Source organism: Triticum dicoccoides, chromosome 1A (genome assembly GCF_002162155.2).
Source record: "Triticum dicoccoides isolate Atlit2015 ecotype Zavitan chromosome 1A, WEW_v2.0, whole genome shotgun sequence".
NCBI classification, from domain to species: Eukaryota; Viridiplantae; Streptophyta; class Magnoliopsida; order Poales; family Poaceae; genus Triticum; species Triticum dicoccoides.
Genome location: NC_041380.1, coordinates 13,496,850 through 13,507,788, shown reverse-complemented (window position 1 = coordinate 13,507,788; position 10,939 = coordinate 13,496,850).

Here is a 10,939-nt window from a genome sequence, read left to right as displayed (position 1 = left end):
TCGGGTGCTAAGCTAATGGAATGGGTCATGTCAATCAGATCATTCAACTAATGATGTGATCCCGTTAATCAAATAACAACTCTTTGTCAATGGTTAGGAAACATAACCATCTTTGATTAACGAGCTAGTCAAGTAGAGGCATACTAGTGACACTCTGTTTGTCTATGTATTCACACATGTATTATGTTTCCGGTTAATACAATTCTAGCATGAATAATAAACATTTATCATGATATAAGGAAATAAATAATAACTTTATTATTGCCTCTAGGGCATATTTCCTTCAGTCTCCCACTTGCACTAGAGTCAATAATCTAGATCACATCGCTATGTGATTAACACCAATAGTTCACATCTTTATGTGATTGGTTCACATCTCCATGTGACTAACACCTAAAGGGTTTACTAGATTCAATAATCTAGTTCACATCGCTATGTGATTAACACCCAAAGAGTGATCTTGTTTTGCTTGTGAGAGAAATTTAGTCAACGGGCCTGCCATATTCAGATCCGTATGTATTTTGCAAAGTTCTATGTCTACAATGCTCTAATCTAGCTAATTGCTCCCACTTTCAATATGTATCTAGATTGAGACTTAGAATCATCTGGATCAGTATCAAAAACTTGCATCGACGTAACCCTTTACGATGAACCTTTTTGTCACGTCCATAATCGAGAAACATATCATTATTTCACTAAGGATAATTCTGACCGCTGTCCAGTGATCTACTCCTAGATCACTATTGTACTCCCTTGCCAAATCAGTGCAGGGTATACAATAGATCTGGTATACAACATGACATACTTTATAGAACCTATGGCCAAGGCATAGGGAATGAATTTCATTCTCTTTCTATCTTCTGCCGTGGTCGGGCTTTGAGTCTTACTCAACTTCACACCCTGTAATACAGGCAAGAACTCTTTCTTTGACTGCTCCATTTTGAACTACTTCAAAATCTTGTCAAGGTATGTACTCATTGAAAAAACTTATCAAGCGTCTTGATCTATCTCTATAGATCTTGGAGCTAAATATGTAAGCAGCTTCACCGAAGTCTTTCTTTGAAAAACTCCTTTCAAACACTCCATTATGCTTTACAGAATAATTCTACATTATCTCCGATCAACAATATGTCATTCACATATACTTATCAGAAATGCTGTAGTGCTCCCACTCACTTTCTTGTAAATACAGGCTTCACCGCAAGTCTTTATAAAACTATATGTTTTGATCATCTCATCAAAGCGTATATTCCAACTCCGAGATGCTTGCACTAGTCCACAGATGGATCGCTGGAGCTTGCATATTTAGTTAACACGTTTAGGATCGACAAAACCTTCTAGTTGCATCGTATACAACTCTTCTTTAGTAAATCCATTAAGGAATGCAGTTTTGTTTATCTATTTGCCAGATTTCATAAAACGCGGCAATTGCTAACATGATTCGGACAGACTTAAGCATAGATACGAGTGAGAAACTCTCATCGTAGTCAACACCTTGAACTTGTCGAAAACCTTTTGCGACAATTCTAGCTTTGTAGATAGTAACACTACTATCAGCGTCCGTCTTCCTCTTGAAGATCCATTCATTTTCTATGGCTTGCCGATCATCAGGCAAATCCATCAAAGTCCATACTTTGTTCTCATACATGGATCATATCTCAGATTTCATGGCCTCAAACCATTTCGCGGAATCTGGGCTCATCATCGCTTCCTCATAGTTCGTAGGTTCATCATGATCTAGTAGCATGACTTCCAGAAAAGGATTACCTTACCACTCTGGCGCGGATCTTACTCTGGTTGATCTACGAGGTTCAGTAGTATCTTGTTCTGAAGTTTCATGATCATCATCATTGGCTTCCTCACTAACTGGTGTAGGTGTCACACAAACAATTTTCTGTGATGTACTACTTTCCAATAAGGGAGCAGGTACAGTTACCTCGTCAAGTTCTACTTTCCTCCCACTCACTTCTTTCGAGAGAAACTCCTTCTCCAGAAAGTTTCCGAATTTAGCAACAAAAGTCTTGCCTTCGGATCTATGATAGAAGGTGTATCCAATAGTTTCCTTTGGATATCCTATGAAGACGCACTTCTCTGATTTGAGTTTGAGCTTATCAGGATGAAACTTTTTCATATAAGCATCGCAACCCCAAACTTTAAGAAACGACAGCTTAGGTTTCTTGCCAAACCATAGTTCACACGGTGTCGTCTCAACAGATTTAGATGGTGCCCTATTTAACGTGAATGCAGCTGTCTCTAATGCATAACCCCAAAACTATAGTGGTAGATCGGTAAGAGACATCATAGATTGCACTATATCCAATAAAGTACGGTCATGATGTTCGGACACACCATTATGCTGTAGTGTTCTATGTGGCATGAGTTTGTGAAACTATTCCACATTGTTTTAATTGAAGACCAAACTCGTAACTCAAATATTTGTCTCCGCGATCAGATCGTAGAAACTTTATTTTCTTGTCACGATGATTTTCCACTTCACTCTGAAATTCTTTGAACTTTCCAAATGTTTCCGACTTATGTTTCATCAAGTAGATATACCCATATCTGCTCAAATCATCTGTGAAGTTCAGAAAATAGCGATACTTGCCGTGAGCCTTAACACTCATCGGACCGCATACATCAGTATGTATTATTTCCAATAAGTCAGTTGCTCGCTCCGGAGAACGGAGTCTTAGTCATCTTGCCCATGAGGCATGGTTCGCAAGCATCAAGTGATTCATAATCAAGTGATTCCAAAATCCCATCAGCATGGAGTTTCTTCATGCGCTTTACACCAATATGACCTAAACGGCAGTGCTACAAATAAGTTGCACTATCATTATTAACTTCGCATCTTTTGGTTTCAATATTATGAATATGTGTATCACTATGATCGAGATCCAATGAACTTGTTTCATTGGGTGTATGACCATCGAAGGTTTTATTCATGTAAACAGAACAACAATTATTCTCTGACTTTAATGAATAACCGTATTGCAATAAACATGATCAAATCATATTCGTGCTCAACGCAAAAACCAAATAACACTTATTTAGGTTCAACACTAATCCCGAAAGTATAGGGGAGTGTGCGATGATGATCATATCAATCTTGAAACCACTTCCAACACACATCGTCACTTCACCCTTAACTAGTCTCTGTTTATTCTGCAACTCCCGTTTCGAGTTACTAATCTTAGCAACTAAACTAGTATCAAATACTGAGGGGTTGCTATAAACACTAGTAAAGTACACATCAATAACATGTATATCAAATATACTTATGTTCACTTTGCCATCCTTATTATCTGCCAATCACTTGGGATAGTTCCGCTTCCTGTGACCAGTCCCTTTGCAGTAGAAACACTTAGTCTCAGGCTTAGGACCAGACTTGGGCTTCTTCACTTGAGCAGCAACTTGCTTGCTGTTCTTCTTGAAGTTCCCCTTCTTCCCTCTGCCTTTTTTCTTGAAACTAGTGGTCTTGTCTACCATCAACACTTGATATTTTTCTCGATTTCTACCTTCGTCAATTTCTGCATTACGAAGAGCTTGGGAATCGTTTCCGTTATCCCTTGCATATCATAGTTCATCACGAAGTTCTACTAACTTGGTGATGGTGACTAGAGAATTCTGTCAATCACTATCTTATCTGGAAGATTAACCCCCACTTGATTCAAGCGATTGTTGTACTCAGACAATCTGGGCACATGCTCACTAGTTGAGCGATTCTCCTCCATCTTTTAGCTATAGAACTTGTTGGAGACTACATATCTCTCAACTCGGGTTTTTGCTTCAAATATTAACTTCAACTCCTGGAACATCTCATATGGTCCATGACGTTCAAAACGTCTTTGAAGTCCCGATTCTAAGCCGTTAAGCATGGTGCACTAAACTATCAAGTAGTTATCATTTTGAGCTAGCCAAACGTTCATAACGTCTGTATCTGCTCCTGCAATAGGTCTGTCACCTAGCGGTGCATCAAGGACATAATTCTTCTGTGCAGCAATGAGGATAAACCTCAGATCACGGATCCAATCCGCATCATTGCTACTAACATCTTTCAACACAATTTTTCTCTCGGAACATATCAAAAAAACATATGAAAGCAACAACGCAAGCTATTGATCTACAACATAATTTGCAAAATACTACCAGGACTAAGTTCATGATAAATTTAAGTTCAATTAATCAGATTACTTAAGAACTCCCACTTAGATAGACATCCCTCTAATCCTCTAAGTGATCACATGATCCAAATCAACTAAACCATAACCGATCATCACGTGAGATGGAGTAATTTTCAATGGTGAACATCGTTATGTTGATCATATCTACTATATGATTCACGCTCGACCTTTCGGTCTCCGTGTTCCGAGGCCATATCTGCATATGCTAGGCTCGTCAAGTTTAACCTGAGTATTCCGCGTGTGCAAAACTGGCTTGCACCCGTTGTAGATGGACGTAGAGCTTATCACACCGGATCATCATGTGGTGTCTAGGCACGACGAACTTTGGCAACGGTGCATATTCAGGGAGAACACTTCTTGATAATTAGTAAGAGATCATCTTAAAATGCTACCGTCAAACTAAGCAAAATAAGATGTATAAAAGATAAACATCATATGCAATCAAAATATGTGACATGATATGGCCATCATCATCTTGCGCCTTTGATCTCCATCTCCAAAGTACTGTCATGATCTCTATCGTCACCGGCATGACACCATGATCTCCATCATCTTGATCTATATCAATGTGTCGTCACACGGTCGTTTCGCCAACTATTGCTCTTGCAACTATTGCTATCGCATAGCGATAAAGTAAAGCAATTATTTGGCGCTTGCATCTTATGCAATATAGAGACAACCATAAGGCTTTTGCCAGTTGCTGATAACAAAACATGATCATCTCATACAACAACTTATATCTCATCACGTTTTGACCATATCACATCACAACATGCCCTGCAAAAACAAGTTAGACGTCCTCTAATTTGTTGTTGCATGATTTACGTGGCTGCTACGGGCTTAAGCAAGAACCAATCTTACCTACGCATCAAAACCACAACGATAGTTTGTCAAATAGACTCCGTTTTAACCTTCGCAAGGACCGGGCGTAGCCACACTCGGTTCAACTAAAGTTGGAGAAACTGGCACCCGCTAGCCACCATTGTGCAAAGCACGTCGGGAGAACCGGTCTCGCGTAAGCGTACGCGTAATGTCGGTCCGGGCCGCTTCATCCAACAATACCGCCGAACCAAAGTATGACATGCTGTTAGGCAGTATGACTTATATCGCCCACAACTCACTTTTGTTCTACTCGTGCAAATAACATCAAACCATAAAAACCTAGGCTCGGATGCCACTGTTGGGAAACGCAGTAATTTTCAAAAATTTCCTACGCACATGCAAGATCATGGTGATGCATAGCAACGAGAGTGGAGAGTATGATCTACGTACCCTTGTAGATCAACAACGGAAGCGTTGACACAACGTAGAGGAAGTAGTCGTACGTCTTCCCGATCCGACCGATCCAAGCACCGTTCCTCCGGCACCTCCGAGTTCTTAGCACACGTACAGCTCGATGACGATCACCGGGCTCCGATCCAGCAAAGCTTCGGGGAGGAGTTCCGTCAGCACGACGGCGTGGTGACGATCTTGATGTTCTACCGTCGCAGGGCTTCGCCTAAGCACCGCTATGTTATGACCGAGGTGGAATATGGTGTAGGGGGGCACCGCACACGGTTAAGGAACGATCACGAGGATCAACTTGTGTGTCTATGGGGTGCCCCTTGCCTCAGTATATAAAGGATGGAGGAGGAGGAGGCCAGCCAAGGCTAGGTGCGGCCAGGATGTGGAGTCCTACTAGGACTCCAAGTCCTAGTAGGAGTCCACCAAGAGGGGAGGAAGGGAGAAGGAAGTGGAGGAGTAGGAAAGGTGGCCGGCCCCCTTTTCCCTAGTCCAATTCGGACTAGAGGGGAGGGGGGGCGCAGCAGCCTTTTTCCTCTTCCCACTAAAGCCCATCAAGGCCCATTACTTCTCCCGTAACTACCCGGTACTCCAAAAAATACCCGAATCACTCGAAACCTTTCCGATGTCCGAATATAGTCGTCTAATATATCGATCTTTACGTCTCGACCATTTCGAGACTCCTCGTCATGTCCCCGATCTCATCCGGGAATCCGAACTCCTTCGGTACATCAAAACTCATAAACTCATAATATAACTGTCATCGAAACCTTAAGCGTGCGGACCCTACGGTTGGAGAACAATGTAGACATGACCGAGACACGTCTCCGGTCAATAACCAATAGCAGGACCTGGATGCCCATATTGGCTCCTACATATTCTACGAAGATCTTTATCGGTCAGACCGCATAACAACATACGTTGTTCCCTTTGTCATCGGTATGTTACTTGCCTGAGATTCGATCGTCGGTATCCAATACCTAGTCCAATCTCGTTACCGGCAAGTCTCTTTACTTATTCCGTAATACATCATCCCGCAACTAACTCATTAGTTGCAATGCTTGCAAGGCTTATGTGATGTGCATTACCGAGAGGGCCCAGAGATACCTCTCCGACAATCGGAGTGACAAAAACCTAATCTCGAAATACACCAACCCAACATGTACCATTGGAGACACCTGTAGTACTCCTTTATAATCACCCAGTTACGTTGTGACGTTTGGTAGTACCCAAAGTGTTCCTCCGGTAAACGGGAGTTGCATAATCTCATAGTCATAGGAACATGTATAAGTCATGAAGAAAGCAATAGCAACATACCAAACGATCGGGTGCTAAGCTAATGGAATGGGTCATGTCAATCAGATCATCCAACTAATGATGTGATCCCGTTAATCAAATAACAACTCTTTGTCAATGGTTAGGAAACATAATCATCTTTGATTAACGAGCTAGTCAAGTAGAGGCATACTAGTGACACTCTGTTCGAAAATGCTATTCTGAGCTCGAGCTCAGATGAGCTCTATATCTTAGCCATCAGCTCCCGCTAAGATTCGCACCATCCAATGTATACCATCTGTATTCGAAGTTGTATATGCGCCCCCCATGGCCCACTCACCTACCTCCTTTAATGCGACATCCGTCATCCCTCCGCGAGGCAGCTCACGGTGCGCCCGTTGTGGGCCACGGCTCAGAGGTTACGCCACAAACGGCGGTCAACCGACCGTCTCATTCATTGCGCACTCCAGCCAACGGATCCATCCCTTCGCCGGAAGTCTCGTTCCCCTCCCAATCCTTACACTTGTATTTCTTCAATCTCGCCGGTAAGAACCAGATCCGGAGACGGTAACTACCTCCTCTTCGTCGTCGCAGCCCGACGATGAACTGCCACTGATTCCTTACGCCACCTGCTGCGACAAGGTGGTCATTTTCACTACCGAGCCGAGGTACGTTTCTACAAGTATCTGCCGAGGCTGAGTCGCCATGGCTTGTCCCAGCCATAGGTACTGCGCCAGCCTCTAGCCGTGCACACATCCGCTTCCCTTCACCAGAGATCCAGGCGCGAACACAATCTCTTGGACGGCAGCCGGGCGGGGATTCAGCCAGCTCATGTACGTGCCCAACCACAGCTTCAGCAGCCGCGCCCCCTTGCGCGGCACCTCACTGCTGCTCCACGGGCAGCCAACATGGTGCTGCTTGCCGGCACCAACGTGATCCTTTTCATCGCTATGCTGTTCTTAATCTTCCTGCAGCGCAGCAGTTCGTACCGTGTACAACGGTCCTGCACTAGGGAGAGTCGTCTAGTGCTTAATTATCTAATTCCAGTTTGTTGCACGGACCTGTGTAAGCCGTCATGCCCTGTACCAAGCAGCAATGACCTGTTTTGCGTCATCCCCACTGCTATGTCGTCAGGTCACTGTATGTAATCATGGTTATCTCTGAATAATATTCAGCTGTTCCTTTTATGACAGCGGTTGGGGCATTGCATTAAACAGTGTGTGAAGCCAAAGCGAATCCTCATGGGTCAGGACGGCACCCAGGACATCAGCGAGCCCTTTGTCGCAAGGGTGTGCCCTGCCTGATTACACATTCTAGAGCAGTGCACAATCTTGCCACTCAATGAAATTACACATGATAAAAGCTTTTAAGCAGTCCGCCACAACACCAAGGCACGAGAGATGAATGCCAGTATCATCTAGCGCTTCCTTCAACAACAGAGCATCAATTTCCAAGTAGACCTTGCCCATTCCTAAATCTGACGCCAAGTGAAGTGCAGCTTCAGCAGCCAGCATCTCTGAATGTAATGGGTTCAGCGCCCTCCTGAGACACGACTGTGCGGTGCCTGTTTGCCACCGCTCATTCAGTTGGCTTGTTTGGTCTGTGTTATGTACATGAGCTTTTCTAGGAAGCTTAGGCATGTGTTACATATAAACTATAACTTCAGATCTACTCATACATTTGTATTTATAGTACAAGAAAGAAAAAAAAATACAAAGATACAGCCTGATGGCATGGAAAATGCATTACAGACAACTCTCCGCTGCCCCCCAACTGTTATTACTGTCCGCGCCCTCCGCTGCCCCCACTGAGTAGACCCACGCCTTCTTCATCACCTGCTTGATCAGCTGATCATCAGCGCCATCGTGGGCTCGCCATCCTAGTAGTCCTTTACGTAGACCACGACCCTCTAGTGTTAATAGGCTGCATTTCAGCCATGCTTTCTAAACCAAATTAAATTTTAAATCATGAAAAAGTGAAAACAAAATTTGCAAAGACATGGGAATTGACCAGTCCTGAAGTACATGGACCCTGTCAGTGAAGCTCCCCAAAACATTACCTTATGCACCAATAGAAACCTTGGAAAATGGAGATGCATAATCTCAGTAAGCATATCAGCACTACCTCTTACTAAGACGTATTGTGTTGCAACCATGAGGCCCTTCAACAGTTGGTATCAAGAGTCAGACTAAGAAAACAGTAGGTACGTTTGTGTGTAGACTGGAGTGCTGCTTTCTTTTACAGGAGGTTGATTCATCATTATAAAAAAGTGAATAACATTAATGCTACGCATGGGCCTAAGGAACAACCCAGATAAAAGGTTCCATCAACTTATAAGAATGTTTCCACATTGTCGAATAACAACCAGGAAAACAGAGGTTAAACCAACAGTTTATCAGAAGGGCAAGCAAGTATAAGCATATTTATCACAGGTAGTTCCTTTCGCGAAGAAATGTCATATATGAATGAATATTATCCCGAGATACTGGCTATAGAGGTACAGGTAGAAGCATAGACCATGGACGAAGGAGATTACTTCATATAATAAATCTTCGCCAAAGTTTGTGCGAACTAACTCTCCAACATTTTCAATGCAAGTCTCAGTTAGAACCTGCAAAGGAAAAAAGAACACCTACATTATTGTTGGGATTAGGGACTGTGGGAGCATAGAAATGTTGGGATCAGGGGTGTTATGTGACTAATGGGAGCGTAGTAATGTCGCGATTAGGTGTTCTTTGACAAATGGTCACACTTAAATCATATATATTACACTGCTGCCAGAATAAATGTAGATCTCGAGTGGGGGGCTATTTTCAGAATAAACGTTATCCTGAAACAAAAAAAGCAATTTTCTGGGGGGCTATTTTTCTTCAAAGTACTTAAGAGTTAATAGAATATGTAAATTACCTTTGAAATAAGGGAAGATACGTTGTAATTCAGATAAATCAAATCAGTCGGAGTCAGATAACGTGAGCCATGTGGGTGAAATATCTGCAGCAATGCATGTCTCCTGTTCTGTTCCAGCAAGGAGCTCCATCATAAATAGTCTCATGTGAATATAACTAACAATTAAAAATAAGCACATCAGAAGCTTGGAATTCCTTTTACCTCGTCAAATTCATAGTTTCAGTCTTTCAGTTCATATGTTGCCGAAAAAAGGGTTTCCCCCCGCTTTGTATTCCAAAGCACCAACACCGAGTACAGATAACGCTGTGGCGAGCAGCACAAACACCAGGAAAAAAAAAAGAAGAAACAAATGCCAACCACGGCAGCTAGGCAAAGCGCGGACGACCCGCCACCACGGCGCCCACCGGAAACGAATCACCACAGACCAAGGCTCCGATCCACCGCGTACCAAGCAGCACCTCCAAGAAGGGATGCGACGCCGACGACGCTGCTGCCCGGACGAGTCCTCAGGTTTCCCCGGGCACGCGGAGGGAGGTGGGGGTGGAAACTCCCGACACCCTCCAGGAAGGAATGGTGGCACCCGCAGGTGTCACCGCGTCGGGGCCGAAGCCGGCAGGGATTTCTCCCGCATACCAACCCCAACCTCCCAACCGGACGGAACCCACCCGCCAAACCGACGCCCACCACCATGCGCCAATGCAGTAGCGCCGCCACCCACGCCGCCTCACTACGAACACCACCACGAGGCCAAGAGGACCGGAGAGAAGCTCGCCATGACGGGAGCAGCAACACCGACGCCGGGCGGGAGGGAACCACCTCCACCGCCGTCGTGCGGGAGGCCCGTGCCTCCGGCACCGTCGCGGTAGCCGTCCGGACGCGGCAGCGGGGCATGCCGGGCCACCACCGGCCCAGCCAGGCCCAAAGCGGGCCCGTTAAGCCCCGCCGGCCGCGATGCAGCAAGCCGGCGTCGTCGCCGCCGGCGCCCAGCCACTCGTCGCATCTCCCCCGCCTCCCAGAAGCCACGCCGGAGCCATCCCCGCCGCCGGCCCGCCCAGGCCCAGATGGGGCCCGAAGGGCCCAGATCTGGGCCGAGCGGACGACGCCAGATCCCGCCACCGCGCCGCCCCGCCGCCAACGGCGGCGCCGCCGCCCAGCTGCTCGCCTGCATGCGCCACGGATCCCCGCCGCCACGCCAGACCACCGTCGCCTAGATGCACCCCTCGGAGCCGCACCGCCCGCGCCGGAGAGCGACCGGGAGGGGAAGGGCCAGGAGGCCGCCGCCACCAGCATCC